The sequence below is a fragment of the Cavia porcellus genome, unplaced genomic scaffold (genome assembly GCF_034190915.1).
Source record: "Cavia porcellus strain 051 isolate PalLab524CR breed Dunkin Hartley unplaced genomic scaffold, mCavPor4.1 scaffold_13, whole genome shotgun sequence".
Lineage (NCBI taxonomy): Eukaryota > Metazoa > Chordata > Mammalia > Rodentia > Caviidae > Cavia > Cavia porcellus.
In genome coordinates this window covers 13,101,755-13,126,942 of record NW_026947496.1, presented here as the reverse complement: position 1 = coordinate 13,126,942, position 25,188 = coordinate 13,101,755, and the positions used below count along the sequence as shown (strand labels likewise).

Here is a 25,188-nt window from a genome sequence, read left to right as displayed (position 1 = left end):
AGAATTGCTTTTGCGATTCTAGGTCTCTTCTGGTTCCAGATGAAATTTAGGAGTGATTTCTCTAGATCTATAAGGTATGTTGATGGTATTTCTATTGGGATTGCATTGAATCTGTATAAGAGTTTTGGGAGAATGGCCATCTTCACAATGTTTGTTCTTCCTATCCATGAGCAAGGGATGTCTTTCCATTTTCTGAGATCATCTTCAATTTCCTTTTTCAGTGTAATATAGTTTTCACTGTATAAGTCTTTCACTTCTTTTGTAAGAGTAATTCCTAAATATTTCATTTTTTTGCTTGCTAATGTGAATAGACCAGTTTCCCTTATTTCCCTCTCTGTGGTTTTGTTGTTTGTGTATAGGAATGCTATTGATTTCTGAGTATTGATTTTGTATCCAGCCACATTACTGAATTTATTTATTGTATCTAAGAGTCTTTCAATGGAGCTTAGGGGGTCTTCTATGTAGAGTATCATGTCATCTGCAAACAATGACAACTTAACTTCTTCTTTTCCTATCTTTACCCCTTTTATTTCTCTTTCTTGCCTAATTGCTCTGGCTAGTACTTCCAGTACTATATTAAATAGGAGTGGTGATAAAGGACATCCTTGTCTTGTGCCTGATTTTAAAGTAAAGGCTTTCAATTTTTGGCCATTTAGTATGATGCTGGCTGTTGGTTTGTCATAAATGGCCTTTATTATATTGAGGTAAAGACCATCTATTCCAATTTTCTGTAGAGTTTTTATCATGAATAAATGTTGGACCTTATCGAAGGCTTTTTCTGCATCTATAGAAATGATCATGTGATTCTTATTTTTGGCTTTATTGATATGGTGAATTACATTTATTGATTTGCGTATGTTGAACCATCCTTGCATTCCTGGGATGAATCCCACTTGGTCATGGTGTATAATCTTCTTGATGATTTGCTGGATCCTATTTGCCAATATTTTATTGAGGATTTTTGCATCTGTGTTCATTAGGGAGATCGGTCTATAGTTCTCTTTTTTAGTTGGGTCTTTCTCAGGTTTTGGTACTAGAGTGATATTTGCTTCCAGGAATGACTTAGGCAGGATTGCTTCCCTTTCAATTTCATTGAATAGTTTGAGGAGTGTCGGCATTAGGTCTTCTTTGTATTTCTTGTAGAATTCTGCAGTGAATCCATCTGGGCCTGGGCTCTTCTTGGTGGGTAAGGACTTAATTACATTTTCAATTTCAGTAACCGAGATTGGGTTATTCAACAGTTTTACATCCTCTTGATCTAGCTTTGGCACTTCATATGCTTCTAAGAAACTGTCTATTTCTTCTGTGTTATCAAACTTTTGAGAGTAGAGGTTTTCAAAATAGGTGTTGATGATCTTCTGTATTTCTATTGGGTCTGTAGTGACTTCTCCTTTTTCATTTCTTATTGCATGAATTTGAGCTTTTTCTTCCCTTTTTTTAATAAGGTTGGCTAGGGGCTTATCGATTTTATTTATTCTTTCAAAGAACCAACTCTTTGATTTGTTGATCCTTTGGATTGTTTTCTTAGTCTCTATTGCATTGATTTCTGCTCTGATTTTTATAATTTCCTCTCTTCTTTTGGCTTTGGGCTTGACTTGCTCTTCCTTTTCTAGCTGTTTGAGGTGTAGCATCAAGTTATTTATTTGTATTCGTTCTGTTTTCCTGATGTGGGAACTCAGTGCAATAAATTTTCCTCTCAGAACGGCTTTCATTGTATCCCACAGATTCCGGTAAGTTGTATCTGCATTTTCATTTTCTTTTAGGTATTGTTTGATTTCTTCTTTAATTTCTTCTGTGACCCACTGATTACTCAAGAGTGTGTTATTCAGTTTCCATGTGTTTGTGGGATTTTTGCGGTATCTTTTATCATTAATTTCTAATTTCAGAGCGCTGTGATCCGATAACATGCAAGGGATGATTTCAGCTCTTTTGCACTTGTTTAAATATGTTTTATGAGCTAATATATGGTCTATTTTAGAAAATGATCCATGTACTGCTGAGAAGAATGTGTATTCTGATGTTGTTGGGTGGAACATTCTGTATATGTCTATCAAACCCATTTGTTCACAGGTATGATTCAGTTCTGTTATTTCTTTACTCATTTTCTGTCTGGTCGATCTGTCCCTTGGTGTCAATGGCGTATTAAGGTCTCCCGTTACAATTGTGTTACTGATAATTTGAGTTTTCATTTCTGTTAATAATTGTTTTATATAACTGGGCGCTCTGGAGTTTGGTGCGTATATATTTAAGATAGTTATCTCTTCCTCTTGGAGTTTTCCCCTTACGAGTATGTAGTGACCTTCTTTGTCCTTTATGGTCATTGTTGGTTTAAAGTTCACGTTGTCTGCAAACAGAATGGCTACTCCTGCCTTTTTTTGGATTCCTGCTGCATGAAGAATTGTTTTCCATCCTTTGACTTTCAGTCTGTGAGTATCCTTCTGGGTTAGATGGGTTTCCTGTAAACAGCATATGGTTGGATTTTGTTTCTTGATCCATTCTGCTAGTCTGTTTCTTTTGATTGGTGCATTGAGACCATTTACATTAATGGTTATTACTGTTAAATGTTGTTTAATTGTAGGATTCTTATCTCTCTGCTGTTGCATCTTTATCTTTCTGTTCTGTTTAATTATTTGCTTTGCTTAGTGGTTTTTTCCTTTGTGTATCTAAACTGTCTTTCAATATTTTTTGCAGGGTTGGTTTGGTGTTCATGAAGTTCTTCAGCTGTTCTTTGTCATGGAAGTTTCGTATTTCACCATCTATTTTAAATGATAGTGTTGCAGGATATATCAGTCTAGGTTGGAAATCATTTTGCTTTAGGATCTGGAATACTTCACTCCATGCTCTTCTTGACTTTATTGTTTGTGCTGAGAAGTCTGCTGTGATTCTGATAGGTTTTCCTTTATAAGTGATCTGTCTTTTCTCTCTGACAGCTTTTAATAATCTATTCTTGTGTTGGATTTCTGGGATGGTGATTATTATATGTCTGGGTGTAGTTTTATTTTGGTTATGACTATTTGGAGTTCTATATGCTTCACTGATCCTGATGTCAGTTTCTGATCTCATGCTTGGGAAGTTTTCAGCTATTGCTTCTCTAAATATCCTCTTGATATCCTTTATGTTGTCTCCTTCTTTTTCATTAATCCCTATCATTCTTATGTTATTCTTCTTTGCATCATCTTGCAGTTGTTGAATTGTTATTTCCTGATTCCTTGTTATTTTTAAAAGATCTTTCCTTTCCTGTTCACTTGCTGCAATCCTGTCTTCAAGGTCTGAAATTCTGTCTTCACTTTCATTAAGGCGGTTTTTACAACTTTCAGTGGAGTTTTTAATTTCCTGTATATCTCTGTGCATCTGCATTATGTATTCTGTTTGTTTCTTATATTGCTCGTCTAGGGATTCTATCTTTTTGTTTAATTCCTCCAATTTTTTATCTGTGTTTTCTTTAGATATATTTAGAATCTCTTTCATTTCTTTTATCATTTCTTCTTTTATCTGAGAAATTATTTCGAGTTTGAATTTCTTTAAAGCTTCCTGGAGTTGCTTGTCAACTTCAGTAGCTATTGTGTCTAATATATGAGGAGGATGGGATATATTTTCTTCTAAATACACTTCTCCTAGGGTTTCCTGAGTTGGGCTGGAGGTTTGAGGTTGTAATTTGGTCTTTCGTTTTGTCATTTTCCTATATTTCTGTGTTTCAAGTGTTATTTGAAAGCCTCCTCAGGATCTGTTGAAAATCCCCTTCTATGTTTGCAGCTACTGAGACTCTGGCACCCCTCTACCCCAGGCCATTGGGCCTGCAGAACCAATGGCCCTTCTCTGCTTGATCAGAACTCCGCGGTTCCAGACAAGCTGGGCCTCAGGGACACTGTGCACCCACCTGCCCCTTGGTAGATCCACAGCTCTTGGATCGCAGCCGGGTTAGGGTACTCACCACAGACCGCAGTGCCTCAGGAGCCTGTGATCCCTCCCTGCTGGCAGAGATATCCACAAACCTCCAGACAAAGGAAGGGCCTCCTGCGGGCACTTCGGATCTACCCCGCTCCTCCTCTGCACGCAGATGGCTATGCGCGGCTGGGCTCAGGCCGAGGTGCCTCAGGAACCCGGGACCCCTCCTCCTCCAGACAAAGGAAGGGGCCTCTGCAGGCGGCTCCGGGTTCGCGCAGCTCCTCCTCCGCACACCGACGGCCAGGCGCTGCTGGGTATGGGCCGAGGTGCCCCAGGAACCCGGGACCCCTCCTCCTCCAGGCAAAGGACGGGGCCTCTGCAGGCGGCTCCGGGTCCGCGCAGCTCCTCCTCCGCTCACCGAAGGCCAGGCGCGGCTGGGTACGGGCCGAGGTGCCCCAGGAACCCGGGACCCCTCCTCCTCCAGACAAAGGACGGGGCCTCTGCAGGCGGCTCCGGGTCCGCGCAGCTCCTCCTCCGCACACCGACGGCCAGGCGCTGCTGGGTACGGGCCGAGGTGCCCCAGGAACCCGGGACCCCTCCTCCTCCAGACAAAGGACGGGGCCTCTGCAGGCGGCTCCGGGTCCGCGCAGCTCCTCCTCCGCACACCGACGGCCAGGCGCTGCTGGGTACGGGCCGAGGTGCCCCAGGAACCCGGGACCCCTCCTCCTCCAGGCAAAGGACGGGGCCTCTGCAGGCGGCTCCGGGTCCGCGCAGCTCCTCCTCCGCACACCGACGGCCAGGCGCTGCTGGGTACGGGCCGAGGTGCCCCAGGAACCCGGGACCCCTCCTCCTCCAGGCAAAGGACGGGGCCTCTGCAGGCGGCTCCGGGTCCGCGCAGCTCCTCCTCCGCTCACCGAAGGCCAGGCGCGGCTGGGTACGGGCCGAGGTGCCCCAGGAACCCGGGACCCCTCCTCCTCCAGACAAAGGACGGGGCCTCTGCAGGCGGCTCCGGGTCCGCGCAGCTCCTCCTCCGCTCACCGACGGCCAGGCGCTGCTGGGTACGGGCCGAGGTGCCCCCGGAACCCGGGACCCCTCCTCCTCCAGACAAATGACGGGGCCTCTGCAGGCGGCTCCGGGTCCGCGCAGCTCCTCCTCCGCTCACCGAAGGCCAGGCGCGGCTGGGTACGGGCCGAGGTGCCCCAGGAACCCGGGACCCCTCCTCCTCCAGACAAAGGACGGGGCCTCTGCAGGCGGCTCCGGGTCCGCGCAGCTCCTCCTCCGCTCACCGAAGGCCAGGCGCGGCTGGGTACGGGCCGAGGTGCCCCAGGAACCCGGGACCCCTCCTCCTCCAGACAAAGGACGGGGCCTCTGCAGGCGGCTCCGGGTCCGCGCAGCTCCTCCTCCGCTCACCGAAGGCCAGGCGCGGCTGGGTACGGGCCGAGGTGCCCCAGGAACCCGGGACCCCTCCTCCTCCAGACAAAGGACGGGGCCTCTGCAGGCGGCTCCGGGTCCGCGCAGCTCCTCCTCCGCTCACCGAAGGCCAGGCGCGGCTGGGTACGGGCCGAGGTGCCCCAGGAACCCGGGACCCCTCCTCCTCCAGACAAAGGACGGGGCCTCTGCCCAAAAACACTTCTAAATAATGACACTTCCAGAAATGTCAAGTTTAGTGTCAACACTTGTTTGCCTTTCTGTGGGTTTCTTACAGTTTGTTTAGATTCTATCTTGATCAGTGTACTTATGACACTTTTGAGAATCCTGGTATCGCTTTCATAGTGATTGCTCTGTACTAATATACACAAACGTGACCTTGTCACAGTTTACTGGCATCAGCATTTTCCAACTTCAAGTGAGATATGAAAACCTCACTTCCATGCATGGCCTCTACTCTCCTGATTTTAGATATTGCTACCTCAGCATCCTGCATATAAGAGGGCCTATAATTTTTGTGGCCTTCATCAAGCAAGACTTCTAAAACTTATGAAGAAAGAGTTGAGTGCATGTTATCGATATTTCTATTGCTTTTGTCTTTCTTTCTCCCTTCCTCAGACCCCAATACCTTTTCACTTGTAGTTTCCTTCCTGTTTGAAGAAGGTCCTCTGCCTTTCTTCAGAAGGAGTCTGTTAGCTACAAATTCTGTTTGTTTGTCTTGGAGAATTAAGGTTGGCCTTTGTACACAGGTCCATATTCTTAGACTCAACCAATAGGGATTGAAATAACGTTTTAACTGAGTCTGTGTTGAGTGTGTACAGACTTTTCCTCCTTTGTCCTTATTCCCTAAACAGTACAGCACAGCAACTGTTCACACAGCATTTACATTGATCAGGTATTATGAGTCACACAGAGTAATTTCAATTATAGTAAAACCTCGGCTTGTGAGCACAGTTCATTCTGGAAACATGCTTGTAATCCAAAGCACTTGTACATCAAAGCAAATTCCCCCATCAGAAATAATAGAAACTCAGATGATTCACCCCACAACCCAAAAATATGAATGTAAAAGTAATTACAATAATGTAATACAAAATAATAAAGAAAATGCAAACTCTAAAGAAAAGTAGACAAATTCACCTGCACTTACCTTGGAAAGTCCTTGTGGCTGGGGTAAGGGAGAAAAAGAAGAGTTACTGTGTAGGATGAATTTTACTATCTTTAAAAGAACCACTGTTCTCTATTGGCTCAACTAGATCTATTCCTTTTCATGCAGATTTAACAAGGAACCTATCCAGTGACATTTGCTTTTGCCTCCTGTGAAGGATTTCCCATTGGATGGTTGTTAAATAGATTCATCACTTGCACTGCTACAGCCTTATTTGGGTGGTGCATTTCTACAAAATTTTAGTTTGCCACATTTTACACATTTTCCTAATCTCATTTGAACTGAGAGATTCCTGTCTTTTTCTCCTCCTCCTCTGCAGACAAGATAGCCTCTTGCTTGTTAGAAGATGACCCATAATCAGAAAGAGAAAGAGAGAGAGAGAGAGAGGAACAGTTAGCTCAGTTGTGATCATGTGACATTTGACTTTACATCCTACTTGGTATTGCAAGACATCATTTGTTTATCAAGTTAAAATTTATTAGAAATGTGTGCTTGTTTGCAGAACACTCACAGAACAACTTACCTGCAATCCAAGATTTCACTGTATATGGGAGGATGTGTGTCTGTGCTGGGAAATCCTACACTATTTCATAAGAAACCTCAGATCTGTGGACTTTGGTACCCTTGGAAGGGCCTGGCAACATCTTCCAGAGATACTGAAGGGCAACTGCATTTTATTTTCCCTTCATTTTTAACAGATATTTCTTTTTAGTACTTTTAAAAGTACCACTGTACCACTTCCTTTCAGCCTCCACGGTTGCAGATAAGAATCCACCGTCACTCAATTTGATTTTCCCTGTGGGTGAAATGTTGCTTCTTCCTGGCTATGTTCTAGACTTTTTCACTGTTTGTTATCACAAGTTTAATAATGATGAGTCTTTGGGTGGGCTTCTTGCTCACATTTCTAAATAAGTGTGTATCTTTTAAATCACAGAGTTTTTAGCTACTATGTCTTCGAATCCTCTTTTAGATGGTCTCACTCTACTTCTGGAACTCTGACAATAAAATGTTGCAGCTTTTGTTATTGTTCGATGCATCCCTGAGATTCTGTTGATTTTTCTCTCTTTCAGGCTGGATAAATTCTTCTGCTGTGTCACTGATTCTGACATCTGTACCACACTACTGAGACTCTCCACCAAGTTGGGTTTTTTAATTTTTTCAGCTCTAATTTCCCTTTGGTTCTTTTTTACAACTTCTGCTTCTTTGTTAAACTTTCTAGCTTTTCACTTGCTTCAAGAAAATTTATAATTGACAGGAGCATTTTTTTAGGACAGCTGTTTAAAAATTCTCAGTAACATGGATAACATGGGATACTTCCTATATCCGATTGATCTCTGTGTTGGTATCAGTTGATTTTATTTATTATGAACTTTATTTTTAAGGTAGTTCTAGATTTATAGTAAAATTGAGAGGCAGGCACAGAAATACCCCACATATACCCCAGGTATGCATGCCCTTCCCATTATCCACATTTCTCACCAGAGTGATGTGTTCCTTACAACGGATGAGCCCACACTGGTACATCACAGCCACCCAAGTGCCCGTTTACATCAGGGCTCACTTTTGATGTTGCACATTCCCTGGATTTGAACACAGGCACAATGACACATGTTCAGCATTAGAGTATCACACTGTCCTTAAAACAATCGCTGTACTCTGCCTATGCATCTCTCTCTTGTCCCCTCCAGTCCTTGAAAACGCCTTACCTTTTTATCATCTTTGTAGTTTTGTCTTTCCCAGAGTGGCATCACCTGGTGATAATATGCAGACCTGCTTTGGTTATAACTGTTATATGTTGGTTTATTGTTGACATGTTATCTTTCTGCTGTTGCATCTTTATCTTTCCATTCTGTTTAATTGTCTGCCTTGCTTAGTGGTTTTTTTCCTAAGTGTATCTAAACTGTCTTTCAGTATTCTTTGCAGGGTTGGCTTGGTGATCATGAAGTTCTTCAGCTGTTCTTTGTCGTGGAAGTACCTCATTTCTCCATCCATTTTGAAGGACAGTTTTTCAGGGTACATCAGTCTAGGTTGGAAATCATTTTCCTTTAGATCTGAAATACTTCACTCCATGCTCTTCATGACTTCATTGTTTGTGTTGAGAAATCTGCTGTGATTCTGATAGGTTTTCCTTTATAAGTGATCTGTCTCTTCTCTCTAACAGCTTTTAATATTCTATTTTTATGTTGGATTTCTGGGGTGGTGATTATTATATGTCTGGGTGTAGTTTTATTTTAGTTCTGGCTATTTGGAGTTCTATATGCTTCACTAATCCTAATGTCAGTTCCCATTCTCATGTTTGGGAAATTTTCAGCTATTACTTCTGTAAATTGCCTCTTGATATCATTTGTGTTGTTCCCTTCTTTTTCACTTATCCCTATCAATCTTATGTTATTTTTCTTTGAATCATCTTGCAGCTGTTGAATTGTTATTTCCTGATTTCTTGTTATTTTTAAGAGATCTTTCCTCTCCTGTTCACTATCTGCAATCTTGTCTTCGAGGTATGAAATTCTATCTTCACTTTCGTTGAGGCAGTTCTGATAACTTTCAATGGAATTTTTGATTTCCTGTATATCTCTTTGAATCTGCTTTATGTATTTTTTGTTTCTTATACTGTTCATCCAGGGATTCTATCTTTTTGTTTTGTTCCTCTAATTTTTAACTGTGCTTTCTTCAGATATGTTCAGCATCTCTTTCATTACTTTTATCATTTCTTCTGTTACCTGGGAGATTATTTCTAATTTGAATTCCTTTAAAGCTTCCCAAAGTTGCTTCTTTATTTCAGTTGCTATCATTTCAGGCATTTCAGGTGTATGGCATGTATTTTCTTCCATGTACAAGGCTCCAAGGCTTTCTTGGGATGGCCTGGATGTTTGAGATTGCATTTTGGTCTTTCATTTTGTCATTTTCCTATATTTCCATGTTTCAAGTGTTGTTCCAAAGTTTCCCCTGGGTGTATTGGAAATCGTCTATGTCCTGGCCTCCTGGGACTCCTCTGGCAGTGCAGCTCCCCAGATTGAAAGAAGGTCACCAGGCTTGGCCCAGGCAGAGCTGTTGCTTTGACTTAGTAATATGTTCCATGTCTTTTCATGGTTTGATAGCTCATTTCCTTTCTTTTTTGTACTGGGAATTGAACTTAGGACCTCACACTTGCCAGGCAGACACTGTACCACTGAGTTATATCCCCAGCCCTGCCCATTCTCTTTAGTGCTGAATATTTCATTGTTTGCCTTTATCACACTTTATTCCAGTTGTGCTATAAATCTCCCAAAAGACATACTGGTTGCTTCCAAGTTTGGGCAATTATGAATAGAGCTGCTAGAAGCATCCATCTGCAGGTTTCTGAGTGAATGTAAGTTTTCAACTCTTTTTGTAAGTCATTTTCCAACAAAGAACAACTAACAGAATTTTTTTTAGCAAATCTACCCTAAAGCATGGCTAATGGATGTTCTTCAGACAGAAAGTAAAGGATGAAAGAATCTTGGGGTGCCAAAAAGGAAGGAGGGGAAAGAGCATGAATGTTAGAAATCATATTCGATTAAAGACACAAAAGCCATAATACCATCTTATATATAAGATAAGAATGTTTAAAAGTGGGAAAGTCAAGGAAATCAAGTTAATCAGCTTTCTGTTACTGTGACAAAATACCTGAGATAATCAACTTACAAAGTGGGAAGGTTTACTGGGGATAGGAATCTGAGAGACATCACTCTACGCTGGTGGGCTGCATTGCCTTGGGCCTGTGATGGTCCAGCATGTCCCAGCAGGGACTACGTGATGGACAAAACCATTTGCCTCACAATTGAGATACAGGAAGACCCTCATACCCCACAGTCCCCTTCATGGACACACCCTCAGTGACCTACAGCCTCCCACTTCAGCCCACCTCCTGAAGTTTCAACCACCTCCCATCACAGGTGGGGACCCAGCCCTTAACAGACGGAAGTTTGGGGAGCATCTATGGAACCAAGTCCACCGGCACATGCCTGAGATCACTGGAGCCCAGGAGTTCAATACCAGTCTGGGAAACATACAGAAACATTGTATCAAAACAACAAAAAAGGACCCAGGCCTTACAGAGTGAGGAGGACCCTCTGGAGTCAACTTCTAAACACTGCGACATTCGATGATCTATAGTAATATGATGTCTACAAGACAATTTTAGTTTCAGGACATTTGCTTCTAATGATCACAGGATGACTGAAGTAATTCTCTGTCCACTCATTTTGTTGCCTTTCCCTGAATAAAACATATTAAACATACGAAATCATATGGTATATTCCAGAAATACATAGAAAGGACTGTTTGGTCTTTATGTGGTATTATTTTCCCAAGCTTTTATAGAAGCCAGTAAAATTTACTCTCTAAACAAGTTAACTGGAGTGATGGGCTGAACAGGTCAAAATCAGTCAAATTCTAAGTCAGCCCAGATCCACAGCCTGATATGTGCAGGTGAGAATCCACCGCACCCCACATCCCCCCAGCCAAAAACCCAGACTGCGGCCCGTGTGGTAGCCCAGCATTTAGCAGAGTATCTGGAACATGGTAAAGTGCCACATAAATCACTTTCCAGAGATGGAACTTTTTAAGAACATATAGGACACCTTCTTGATTCCATGTTTTCTCCACCATGAGAGGACACCAAAACACAGAAAAGTATGTGCATTTCTGGAGTAGGTATATAATAGTTACACTAAACCATAACCAGTGATAATAAATATTAAATTATTCACTAAACATAGCAAAAATGTCAGGACTCCTAAATTATGCTATGCTGGTCTCTTCCCATACAGAAATTAGCACAGGAAGATAGAAACTCAGTTCAGCAGTCACCTCTCCTACCTAGATGTGTATAAATCACACTTCTAAAACTGGGACTTTCATACAGAAATAAAGCTGAAATTTGCCAATACACCTCAGAGTAAAATGTTATTTAAGGATTAGTAAAACATTTATTTTCCTAGCATATGAATAGGACACTTGTTCTCGTAATTTTCCTTCACATCTCTCACCAGAACTGAGTTTTCTGGCATCTGGAACAGATTCCTTCCAACGCACAGAGACACCTGTCTCGAGTTCAGACTTCCCCAGAAGCACTTGGTAAAGCAAAGTCTTCCAAGAGATGCCAGCAGGCTGGGGCAGCTGCCCCCAGGCACGTTTTACTAAGGAAAGAATGGAAACTCTCCACATTGCTGGGTATTAACTAAAGGAAAAGCCACCTATCTGAGGGAATAAAATGGTGTCCTTGTCAGGCTTAGGGACTCAGATGTTCCAGATAAAAGTTTTGCCATAATCACCTTTACCCAGGGCTTTTTCCCTTCTGATTTAGAAGAGTGACTCCAGGCGCCTCCTTTGCAGATCTGCTATGTTCCTTCCTACTGTGTGTTTCCCTCAGCCAGATCCCAGGCCCTGCAAGGTGCACATCCCGGGGAGGCGCTGACTTAACTTCAGGTTGCTGCAGATTGGTGGGGGGAGGCAGAGGCCTAAGTGGACCAGGTCTGGGCCCGAGACAGGAAAAGAGCAAAGAGCTTCCTTCTCCCAAGCAGGCCCGGAGAGGGCTGCGAGCAAGGACCCTCAGCGCATTCAGGCAGAAGTGTCGGGCAGGACCTGTGCACACTGGGCGCTCCGAGGCAGGCTTGGGGTTAGATGAAAAGACAAGGTCCTTGTCCTCCATGGGTAGAGAGGGTCTATCACAGAAATGGGTATGCAAAACCACCTTAACACATCATGGCGACTCAGGGTTACAAATCGTCTGTAAGAAAAGGACCCTTAAGGTGAGCCTGAGCTAAGAAGCTTCTAGGAGACAGATTTCAGTAGAGATGTGAAGCCTGACTGTGAGATTGTTCACTGACTCAGATAAGCACTACGTCCTTCCTAAGTGCTCGGTGCAGGGTGTGCGACTCTGAACAGGGCAGGCTTGGTTTCTGCCTTTCTGGGGATATACTCTAATGACATAGGCAATAAATAGACTGAATGAATAAATCTATTACAAGTTTGGATAAATGTATGAGCTGCCATGGCAAGGAGGTTGCTTGTGAGGGAAATAATTTTAAGCTGAAGGATTTTCATAAGCAAAGGCCCAGGATTCTTGCCCTTTCAAACGTGGTCTGCTTAGAAAATGCTGAAAGCAAACAAAGCCGATGCATAGCAAGCATGGGGCAGAACGGAATGATCTGAGGCTGCACAGAGAAGCGAGAGACTTACCACACATGACCTTAGACATTTAGAGCTTCAAAGAAAAAGAAACGACACCCAGAAGTTTTCACCGAGAGGAATGTGGTCTAAATCATGCTGTAGGTTATTAATCAGCTGCTCGGCAGAGCCTGAAATCAGAAAGGCCAGCAGAGGATGACCGTGGAGAGCCAGCTGACAGCAGGGTGGAGGAGTGGAAAGTGGACAGATAGGGGGTATATTTAGGAGACAGGAAAATTACAGGGCTTGGCGATAGACTAAAATGGGAGGTTGAGGAAGAGGAAGATTTAAGAACTTGAACAAACAAGGCAGTTGGAGGCTCCACTGATGGGTGGGAGTGGGGGGTGGGGTTCTAGGGGAAAGTGAGTTAGGGAGAGAGGTTAGGACATAGAAATGCCATCACAGGCATTTGGCTTGAGGTCCCTCTGAGGTGTCCATAAAGAATCATCAAGTAAACACAGAGGATTCCGCAGGCCAGAGGAAAGGTGGCTGAATGCCCTAATTTCAGGTTCCATGGCCATGCTGAGGTGAAGCAGTCCCCTTTATCAGTTTTGTTTTCTGCTATTTCAGTTACCTGTGGCCCTGTCCAAGGTGGGCCAGGCCTACAAACCGTATGTGCCCTGCTCACCCACCTTCCTGCTCCCCGCCCAACCTCTGGAGCTCTGAGGTCACCCTTTCTGCCTGCCCTGAAGGCCTGCAGCGCAGCCCTCAGCATCCATCCGCTTTGGGCCAAGCACTGTGCACCACGGCCGTGCTCATCCTCCTGGCAAGGTGATCCCGGTAACACTTGAACCTTGGAAACTCTGGGAGAGGAAGCTCCTGTTTGTTCGCTTGCAAGCTCCTGAGCTCCCGGGGACAAGTGGCACCGTCTTCCCCGGGATCCGTCCCCCAGTCTCACTTTCACAGCCTGGCGGGTTTCCAGCCAGGGGAGACCGAGGTGAAGGCAAGACACGCCAGGCTTCCTTCCTTTCCTCTTCCACAAGCCAGGGGCTCCATGCACACACATCAGCTAGCAGGAACCAGCTCACTCCCCAGGCAACAGGAGGGCAAGCCATGCACCCCTGTGCACCAGGCTAGTCACCCCCTGACTCCATGATCTCCCTTCTCTGCCCTGTTTGGGTGTGGGGAAGGTTCTGCAGCCCCTTTCTTACCTCCTGATGACCCTAAATATGGGCAAATCTGGAAGGCTGAGAGCTGGTGCAAAAGGTGGCCGCGGAGTGAGGAGAGACAGGTAGAGAAGGAGCCAAAGGAAGAAAAGAGAAAAGTGCAGAAAAGACAGATGTTCAGTTAGGGGGCAGGGCCCAGGCAGGAGGCGGGACTAGCTGCTCTACATTCCCCCAGAAGCAACCAGAGACTTAGAGAGCTTGCTCAGTTCTGCCCACCACCACCTCCTCCACCATGCAATCCTACACTAACCCCGGGTCTTCCTAGACTTTACTACTTCCTAAGGAATTGGGTGGAATTCAGCAGCCAAAAACTGAAGTGCCAACATCTACACCCCCTTCTTTGCTTAAATCTCTGCCTTTGGCCCCAAGAAAAGAACCACAAAGACAGAAATGTGCTGGTGGTAGCACTGAAGCCCTGTGGGTTTAGTGGGATCCTCTGGTGGGGTCTCACTCACATCTGGTATTCTGGAAGGATCCATGAGTATCTCACCAGAAGCGTTGATCACCTGAGCCAATGAACAGCTCTTCCAGAGCTCGGCCAAACCCAGAGGAACCCCAAACACAATGCAGCTGATCCCTGCAGGAGAAAAGGACCTCAGCTACACACCGGTATCCAAAAGAAAAGACACTGCCTCATGTGGTCTTCCCCTCTCTCCACACAAGGGCAATCGTGTGTCTTCTGTCTACTCAAACCCGCTGCCTTCTCGCCCTTCACTTTGACCTTTCTTCCTGATGGAAAGCACGGAAAAACAGCCTATTGGAAAGAAATGTCTTCCTCTCCCAAATCACATCTATGAACCTATCTTCTCTTTCTCTGAACTCCTGGCAATAAAATAAATATCTGTCCTCCTGATCCAGGAAAACCATCATACAGAATCTGCTCTCTGGTCATGTACTCTGTGACTCCGCAGACCTGTACTCCTTGGAGTAACCAGCAGAGAGACAGAGAGAGAGAGAGAGAGAGAGAGAGAGAGAGAGAGAGAGAGAGAGAGAGTGTGTGTGTGTGTGTGTGTGTGTGTGTTTCATCCTCTCTACACGCATCACCTCCACCACCACCATCACCGTCTCCCTTGGTGACAGATGATTGCGTCCTCGTGTCCAGATACCAAGTGTGTTCCACTGCCAACATCTTCCCTTTCACCCCCTGGATGGTCACACCCTGCGTTAGTCTGCTTGGGACACTATCTCAAAACCCCATAGACCAGGTGGCTTAGAAACAGCACCATAAAGTTTTCACTGCTCTGGAAGTTGGAAGGACCAAGCTCCAGGCACCAGCTTGGCATCAGGTAGGGCATCGTGGTTCACCAGCGGGCATGTTCTCTGTGTCCTCCCTTGCTGGAAAGGATGAACAGGCTCCCTCGGCCCGTTCCTGATGGCTCTTTCCCACATGACCTAAGTACCTCCCAAAAGGCCCCCATCTCTTAACGCTGTCACCGCAGGGGATGAGGTTTCAGTAGCTACGTAAACATGTAGACCCAAGTACAGTCCCTCCGGCTGCCTCTCCGCCAATCCCCACCCTTGAGGACCAGGATCCTATGCAGTGTGGTCTGCTTCTGCTGCCTGCACCTCAGCCCACCCCATCCAGCTTGCACCCTCGCCATGCACAGGCACCACTGGCCTCTGCGTTGCCAAGCCCAAGAGCTGTGTTGGAAATTTTTTATGGCAATGAGCACGCCTTGCTCTTACAATGCTCTCTTCTGCCTCCTATGAAAGCCTGCTCTTCTAGCTTCATCTTACCCTTTCTTCAATCCCTCACCTCTCTCCCTCCAATCTATTCTCCTTTCTCCTGTGTCTGGCTCAAAATCTTACGGTGCTCTCTGAGGACTCCGTCGACCCCTACAGGCTCAAAACCGTATCACCCCGCTTGGTCTTTCACCAGGTTCCTGTCATGCCTGGGCTCCTTCCAGCTCCCACAGGTCCCAATCTCTGCCTCAAGGACTCTGTTCCCTTGTGTGGAATGTCTTCCCATCCCCTGTCTGAATGTATCACTCCCATCAACCCTGCTTCAGTACTAAAAGGTCCGGCATGGACAGGTTCTGCAACTGTAGATTCAAACAACTACAGATCCTAACTCTCCAGAGGAAACAAAACTGCACCTGTGCTGACATGTTCAGGATTTGTTTTTCTTGCCATCATTCCCTAAACAACACAGTGTAACAACCCTTTGTATAACATTGACAATGTATCAAGTACAAGGAAGCAAGTAGTGACTGGAAGGGCAGAGGAGGACCCGGGTAGATTCTATCAGGTACTATGCCAACTTATATCAGGGACTTGAGAATCCAGGGATTTGGGTGTCCAAGAGGGATGCTAGAACCAGATCCCTGTGAATGCTAAGGGGTGCCTGGATTTATTCATCTGTGCATGATTGTTGAGCGCATTTCTCACTGACAACTCCACAGCCTTTAAGAAGGCAGGGGCCATGTGTATCTCCCCACCACCCAGAGCCCAGCATCATTTGGGAATTACTCAACAAGTATCTGTTGAATACAACAAGCTGAGGCTGAAGGTGCGGCTGCCATGCACAAAGCCCTGAGTTCCACCCCCAGCACTGCAAAGAAATAAAAAAATGCTTTTTAAATTATTATTTTACTGGCCCTGAACCAAGGCTGGCAGCTTCCTGACGCTCCTGTTCAAACAGGAGCCTAGAGAGATGTTTTTCTATGGTCTGTTGGCCATTTCAGAACTTGGGCAGTGAAATGGTCAATTCCTTAGAAAGAAACAGCTTGAAGCCACCCCTCTCCACCCCTGGTGAGCATCGGTGAGCCTGGCAGGCTGCGGTGGCCCAGGACGGGAGCCACAGGGGTTTACTGGGACCCACGCCATGCTGGGACCTGGAGCATCTGGAAACCAAGCAACCTGTCTCCCCTTCCTGTTTTGTCTTGTTGGACTTCAATATACATGAAAGTATGGACAGCTATTTTGAAGAGAATGAGAGACTCTACAACAGCCATTAGTGACTTCCCTATTGTCTGGTTTTGAAGACCTAAATCACCTCCCTCATTCTGTTCAGATCAGTTCTATACTGTGTTGTTTTGTATGAATTCTCTGTATGCGAAGACATGGACAACTATTTGGAAGAAAACAAGAGACAATATGATAGACAGTGAAGATCTTAGGTCGTCTAGCTTTGCGATTTGAATCTCTTACATTGCTTTCTTATGTCCTATTTTGTTCTGTTATGTTGTGTTTAATTTTACCCCCTTTAAAATAAAAAAAGAAAAAATTATTATTTTAAAATTAAATTAATTCTTTGACTAAAATGAATTGCTATGTTGCAAAAGGCTGTCTGGTTTGAAAATAATACTCTCAGTATATCGATTATATTCCAATGTAACTTTTGTAAGCTTTTCTCTTTTTTTTTTTTTTTCAGAAAAAAAATGTTAGAAAAACATTCTTATCCTTCTTGATCAGAAGACTGTGTGATGTGCAAAAGATTCTCCTGACTTCAGGACACAGGGAGATGTTTCTGGTTCTGCCCTCCAAGCTGGAGTTTTCTGACTTGCAAAATAAAAATAACAATGGGAACTAACTAGCACTAAGAGAATTGTTGTGAGAGCTGAATGAGGAAAAAATACAAACCATTCTTTATACGCTGCGAAGTACAATATAAACACAGCTATCAGCGGGATGCTGGGGCTAACTTCAGTCCTTGGGAGGCTGTTTAATCATTAATTCTCTTTAAAAAGAAATAGGCCAATTCATTGTTTAAATACTGCAAAAATACGTAGCAGCCACCTGGATTTAGTTCGCAACTATTTTTTCAATTCTCTTTGAAATACGCACTGCACATTGCATTGAGGGGTATCATGGCAGGCATCTATTTTATTTAATGAAAGTTCACATTTATTTTTTTATTAGTACATGTTTGTGATCCATAATGAATACCTTCATCTTGGGGAACTGGTTCCTGAACACGTTGAGTCTTAATCCTTTTTACTTCTCCTAAGTGTCTGTTTTTAAAAGGAGTATTTTTCAGATGCAACGATTGGATTGCTTTATGGAGACTATCTTGTTGGAATATAAATTTGCCTACATTTTAACTTTAGTTGATAAATGCAAGAAACAGAGCCATCGAATGATGAATGAACAAATCCGGTAAACGGAAGGATTCCTTTGCTATGGCTAGACCAAGAAGATACCTAGCTCCAAAGTTCAGTCTAGCTGGGGAAGGTGATGGGGCCTGTTTCCCGAAGGAGTCTTTTGAAAGAGTAGACTTCCTAAATCCTAAAAGCTTCATAAATACACACTAGCCTCTCTTGGGAAGAGTTTAGATAGGAAAGTAATTTAAAGACTCTAGAAGAGTGAGCTTTATTTTTTAGCTCAACCACTGAAAATCCAAGCAAGTCCCAGGTGAGGAAGTCATCCACACCTTTTCCAACACATCTCTGCCCTCTAGCCCTAAACACCTAGCAAACTACTCCTGCCTCAACCCGAGCATGCAGGGGCTCAAAAGCCAGACTCTGAAGTTTAGTCTTATGTAATGGGAATCACCTATTTGAAACTATTTTCTGTCCCTGATCGTACACCCCTTCTAAAAAACTTATTTAGATGTGACTTTCCAAAACTAATTTGCTAATTTAGAAAGATTATCTTTCAACATTATATGCCGAGTGAGCTACGTTAAAAATGCTTCCAGAAACATGGTGAAGTAATTGAACTGACCATCCTTATGAGGTGTTTTTTTTTTCTCTCTCTCTTTTTTTCCTGAACGATTTTCAGCTTACAAAACCTTGGGTATGGATTTAAACTCTCCAAATTCTCCATGTATCATCCTGATGTCTAAAACATACTTTATAACTGTCAAATATGTGATAAAACTGTCAAAAGTCTATGGAGGCAGCTGCAAAAATTGTGAAGCCAAAGTCGAAGTTCTATTTATTCCACGCCAGTGTGAGTGTAGCAGACTTTATAGCACAATGGAAAGTAAAAACTCCACCCCAACCTCCTTTTTTAAAAAATTTATGCTATAGGAATTTTTTTCCAAGAGCTAAATATTTATTAACATGTTCTATTCCTATTATAAAGTGCTATATATATTTCTAAAACTTTTGATTAAACTGTAATATACATTCACAGTTCAAGGAATCGTCACCCACTGAACACATATATATAACTAGCTCCAAGATAAAAAAACAATGCAGAGTGCTTCTCGGGCCCCCTTCCAGAAAATTCCAGCAACTTCTAGCAACTCACCCAAGAATGGCTACTACCCTAACTTCTAAGACTCTAAATTGATTTTTCTTAGTTTTGTACTTATATAAAAGGAATCATACCGAACGCCAATTTGCGTCTTGCTGTTTTCCTCAGTACCATGTTTTGTAACCCTATTAATATGTCTGTAATCAAATGCTGATTTCTGTGGCCCTATAATCTTTATTCAATCATTCAACAAATACTTATTGAGCTCTTAATGCACGCCAGGAACAAATGAATCATTTCTACAGATAACATTTCAGCGTTCATTTGTTTATTTAAAAATCGGTAAATAAGACTTTAGTTTATGAACACGTCTTTCAAAGTTAAATGCCTTGCCAAACTGAATTTTAGCAATTTAAAAGGTAATCTAAAAATTGTTAGGCATGTTAAGGATAGAGGAAAGATCTTATTTTTCTTTAAATAGACACAATTTCCATTTACACCAATATTCTTGATGTTTGCCCAGTGCTCTAAGTGTTTTCTCTTATGATATTTTGTGATCTGGACAATTTGTTTTAGGACTTATGAAACTGAACTCTTCAGGGCAGTCAGTTCTTTGGATGAAATTGCTCCCCTAAGAAGGTCACAATGTGGTTTAAAGGACACATTAAACCTAGAAGTGAATCCCAATTTTGCCACAAATTAGCTGTGTAAGTTTAAGCAAGTTCCTTCCTTTCCCTGCACTGCCTTCTAGGTGTATAAATAAGGCAATAGACCCACATGGTTTTTGCAATCTCTCCTATTTCAAAAATTCTACTTTAGTTTTTTTTTTTTTTTTTTTTTTTAAGTAAGAACCAGCTCAAAACAAGAGGACCAGGCAGAAGGAAGCACAAATTTACCAATGTGAAGAGCTGTAGTTGCTACTGGGGCCTGGAGTCCAGTTCTGGGACAGATTCACAGTGAGACACTCATTCAGTGCAGCACCTTCCATTTGCCCTTATGGGAATGCTGAAAGAGAGCCCGGAAAGTTCTAGACATAGAAAGGTATTTTCTTTTAGACCAGTACCCTCGGTATTGGAAGGTGTGTCCACAGTCACTACAAAAAATTCCTGAGATAATCAAAAGGTGGAAAGGTTTGTTTTCAATCATAGTTTCAGAGGATTCAGTTCTTGGTGGCTTGGTCCGGTTTCTTTGGTCCTCTGTGGCACAGTGCATCATGGTGCAAGGGTGTGGAGGAGGAAACCTGCTTACAGCTCTTAGTGACCAGGAAGCAAAAAAGAGAAGAGGAAGAGACCAGGGTCCAGGATCATCTGCGAGGCTACGCCACTAATGACCTCACTTCCTCCCACAAGGTCCCACCTCGTAAAGGTGCTACCACTTCTCAAGAGTGTGCAGACTAACAGTCAGCCCATGGGTCTTTGAGGGAACATTCTTGACCTAAACTATGCAGAAGAAAGTTCTAGAATTTAAAATTTGAAACTTATCTTTAATTTTAGACTTCTCTTTAAGTTTTCAAATGAAAGGCTAAGTCTAGGCTCAGTGAAGCATATGTTGTAGACATCATTTTCCAACAGGCAAGCCTGAGCAATGACCACGATAGGACCTAAAACCTGGATCTATTTTCCTAAAGAGGAAACCGATCAGATGTACTGCCTTTTTCTTTTGTCTTGTGAAGCTTCTGATGGATGATTTCACTGAGTAAATGACAACAAAAATTAATACCTTATACTTTAGTCCTTAGGATTTTACATTAACCACAAATCTCAAAAAACAGTCGAGATGAATGTAGAGTATAGCTCAAGTGAGACCACATTAGGGCCAGGTTCAGTTCCTGCACTACCAGAAAGATAGTACTTAGCAGATTAAGGACAAGTGTCGTCAGTTTTTTCTTCATGCTCTTTTCCTATGTTCCCCAAGTAGGAGAACTGGGTGAATCTCCCAGTTTAAGCAACAACCAATACAATGGAGGAGGACAGGAGATGTAGCTCAGTGGAAGAGCTTATGCTTTGCATGTCTGAGGCCCTGGGTTCAGTTCCTAAAAAATAAAAATTAAAAATGAAATGAAGGGGAAGGGCTCGAGGATGTTGATAAATACGCTCATAGAGGGCCTGCTGAAACCCAGGCCTGTTTTCCATCTGGGGAGGTTTAAGTTCGTGGCTTGGAGTTATTAATACAGATGGAGGGGAAGCGAAAACAAACACAGAACCAGTAGATACGGGCCTTTCTGTCATCATGGCGTGGGGAGTTGTGAATGTTTAAATCAATCCTCAATCCTATTTTTGGTTTATTTGAGGGAGAAATATATCAACACAAATTTTTTTTCCTTTTTTACCTCTAAAAAGTAAGTCACTACTTACGTAAAACAAACACCCCAGAAAGGAAAGCTTCCCGGCCTGGGCCTGCAGTGGGATTTGGGGTAGGGCGCTGACGCAACTCCAAGATTTAGTTTGCCAAATAACAACTGAACTCATCTGTAAGAAGTTGGTAAATCTGAAAAGGTAAACTACGAGACATGTTGTGTAATGACACTATGAGGAGAAAAAAAAAGTCATTTCTGAGTTTGCTGTTCTTTCAAGTCTGAATTCTTGCTTCAGTGGTTCTGTTGAGTCACAGCTGTGACTCGTGTTGGCGTGAACCAAAAATAACATGACTAACTGCGAAAGGTTACAGGGTTTTGGCCGGCTTTTTATGGCCACACAGCAGTACCTTTCTGTGGAGTGGAAATGTAACATTTAGCTTGTAAGGGAAATCTTTCTCCAGCAGATTCTTATTCAGAGTTGTCTTAGCTTTGCCCAGAGTGGCGTTTGGGCTCTGCTGAAAGCCAGCAGGGCAGATGCTAAGGTGTAAAAGATACAGGAGGAAAAAGAACAGGCTTATCTTAGGGGGCGTCTGAACATCCCTCCCGGACAGGACCACTAACGGAGAAACCGGAGCACATTACTCGAGCAATATAAATCGAGGGCCACATCTGACTTCCATTAGAAAACATAAACCCTTTTCAGAATCTTTTCCCCTTCTTACCCCTCCTTCCCCCAAAATGGCACTACAGACTGCTTCACTTTTTCCAATCATACAGTGATATTTGGAAAGTTCCATTTGCTTCCATTAAGAAAAATACAGAGAAGGAAAAATACATAATAGTCATCTATCATTTTGTATGTGAGGCTTGGTTAGTAATGGGATTCTCCTCCTCCCCCTGGGGGGAGGGGGAACCACACACACAAACACACAACCCTAAAAACAAAAAAATCATAATAAATGGGTTACATAAATGATTTAGGCATTATAGTGATAAGTCTGTTCGGCCTAAAGAAATGACTCGTGTATTGAAGGAATAGTTGATTTTGTCATCTACCAGCAGTGGTGTGTTTTGCTGTGCTTTCCCTTTCATTCTCTTTTGTCATTTGATTGCTTTGTCATTCACTCAACAAATTTGGTGACTTGGCTAAGCACTCAGGAGACAGTAGTAAGCAGCGTAAATATCCTTGCCCTAGAAACAGGAAATTGGGTAGGAAAGACAGACGCAAATCAAAGAATCACAAAACAAGTTTCACAGCATGTTAGCTTCCCAACATGAATAGAAACATACTTGTCTATGCCTGGCTTACTCTGTTTAACATAATGTCCTCCCATTCCCAGTTTGGCGTCACGGGGACAGGAGTTCATTCTTCTATATGGCTGAACAATAGTCCATTGTGTATACATACACATTTTCTTTACCCACTAGGCATCACCTTGATTGATTCCATATCTTGGCTGTTACGAAGAAATGCTAATTATTCCAATTTAATCTTTACATATTGTATACGTGTATACAATTACCGCACTGTAGCCCATAAATACGTACAATTATTGCATGTCAATTAAAATTTTTCAAACAAAGTGCGATGAGCATTGCAGAAAGTTAAGTTTTATCAAGTCCAGAACACTGTCTCTAAGTCAGCGGTATCTGAGCAGACATTAAGGGCAGGGCAGAGTTATTTGGGAGCGAAGAGGGAGGAAGAGGCATGGGATGGCCTCTCTTTTCTGATAGAAAGGAGTCTGAGCCACCCAAAGGTGACCAGAGGCTGGAGCGGAGAGGGTTGTGGCTGGAGAACTGGGTAGACCAGAGACCTGCAGGGACCAGGAGTCACTGTTCAACATGTTAGGCTTGCTCTGAGAAAATCAAAAAGACATTAAAGCTATTTTAAGCACTGAGGATTGAGTGTATATAAATAAATAAGCTTGCAACACATCCCAGGGGACTCAAAAATGAATTATTGCCTAAATTATTAATTATTGCACAAATGTCCTTAGCAACACACATTAAGAGTATACTTGGGGCCTGCCATGGTGGCACATGCCTATAATCCCAGCATTCCGGAGGCTGAGGCAGGAGGACCATAGCAAGTTAGAGACCAGTCTAGGCTACAAAGTGAGCTCAAGGCCAGCCACAGAAAGTGGACCCAAAAGGATCTGAGTAACCTTTGCCATTAGTCATGTCAGCACGGGCTGGGGCTGACCACGTGTTTCCAAAACACCAAGGGCCGACCAACCCGCAGAGCTTTGGGCATCTCTGAATGGAACTGGTGTGGGAACAGGCGAAGGCAGGAGGCAAATAAATCCCAGGAGCCCAGGGTGGTGAGTGTCTGCAGATAAATCCCAGGAGCCCAGGGTGGTGAGTGTCTGCAGGCTCCCAGAGTGTCCGCTGCACTGGTCCTCCTAAAGGCATTTCTGTTTTGTCTTGGGTGAAAAAGTCCCCAGATTTTCCAAAGACAGAGCCTGGGATACTTGTGGCAGACTTCGAAGCTCTGTGCTTCCCAAGTGAAATCACTCAGGAATCAGCCCACTGCAGGTCTTATTATCCAGATAATTATCCCCACCTTGACTGTCTTTTTTTCTTCAAGTCCCCCCACCCTGACCCCCGGCAACTCCTACCAGTTTGAGCCATGACAAATTCACGCTCACAAGATGTCCTGCCATCAGGGTAAAGTTTGTAAATCTTCTACAAGAAAACCTGCTTTCGAAGAGCTCTGAAATGTTTTCAAGAATAAGAAATAGGTAGGCAAGACCCCCGCTTCCAACCCTGCCACATGAAGCCAGTTCCTGCAGAAGAGCCCAATGTGTCTGTGAAAAAAATCACAAATAATCCACAAAACTGAGGGTGTTCTTGTGACACTTAGTGTAGTGGCCGGCACTTGGCATAGGAGTGGAGATCATTGTTACAATTGTTGCTTTTAAAAATTGTTCCCCCTGCACGCTGTCTTTGGGCTGCCACAGGTCCAGTCTCCGACTTGAGACCTGTGCTCAGGTCACAGGACACACAGCTTCAGGGCCAAGACCTAGGCAACTGCTTGGCCTGATCATAGATTGCTGTAACTGGGGGTGTATTGTCAGGTCTCCAGTGGAACACAGGCATGCTTACCTTCCTGGTGCCTTCCTCCATAAAAAATGCTTGTCGCAAATTGTCCCTTGATTGTCACAGCAGATGCCCGAGTCCCTTATAGACAATGGCCCACTGTTTGCCACCTGTCATGGTTTATGTCGGTGGTCCCCAGGCCTCATGCGTTTACATTATGCATCTGTGATTGGTTCATTGTCTAGTGCTTGGATTGATGGTGTCAGTGCTACACCCACCTAGAGGTGGATCCCGGATGTGATGTAATGGCAGGAAGAAGGTGTGGCTTGCTCTTTTGCCTCGCTGTTTGTAGTTGCCATGAACTGCGGCCCCGCCATGCCACCCTGCCTTGGAGCCAACTGAGTATGGACTGAAACCTCCAAAATCTGTAAGAAATAAAACATTCCTTTCCCAACTTTGGTGTCAGGTATTTTGTCTCAGCAACCAGTAAAAAGTAACTAAGACCCCACTGATACGCATCCTCCTATATATATGAAATCATCTCTAGACAACTTATACCCAATGCAGTGTGAATGCTGTAATTTATTGTGCAGGGAAAAATGACAAGAAAGAAAGTCTTAAATGTCCAGGACAAATGCCTTTTTTTTCCTTAAATATCTCCAATCCTTTGTTGATGAATCTACTGATGCTGATATGGGGCAGGGACCTGCATATGTAAATTATACATCATAACTGCATGACTCTAAAGGCAAATAATACTATATATTACTGCAAATATTTTACTAAGAACTAGTTTTTTTCATTAAGTTTTGAAAGACATGAAGATATGTACAGAACCCTAAAAGTGAAAAGCCCTTTGCCTTGCACCCTGCAAG

General features: G+C 43.6%; 1 long non-coding RNA gene and 1 other non-coding gene across 2 annotated transcripts; one reads left to right on the top strand and one right to left on the bottom strand.

Annotated features, from left to right (window-relative positions):
• The first annotated feature begins 16,428 nt into the window (after positions 1 to 16,428).
• Positions 16,429 to 16,563, top strand: LOC111756496 (small nucleolar RNA SNORA2/SNORA34 family). Its single transcript, XR_002790980.1, has one exon. It is a non-coding gene; the product is annotated as a small nucleolar RNA SNORA2/SNORA34 family (small nucleolar RNA).
• Positions 16,564 to 22,029: 5,466 nt separating this feature from the next.
• Positions 22,030 to 24,741, bottom strand: LOC134478399 (uncharacterized). The gene is made up of 2 exons (XR_010051019.1): positions 24,592 to 24,741; positions 22,030 to 23,130 (listed from the first exon to the last, which is right to left on the bottom strand). It is a non-coding gene; the product is annotated as an uncharacterized LOC134478399 (long non-coding RNA).
• Between the last annotated feature and the right edge of the window lie 447 nt (positions 24,742 to 25,188).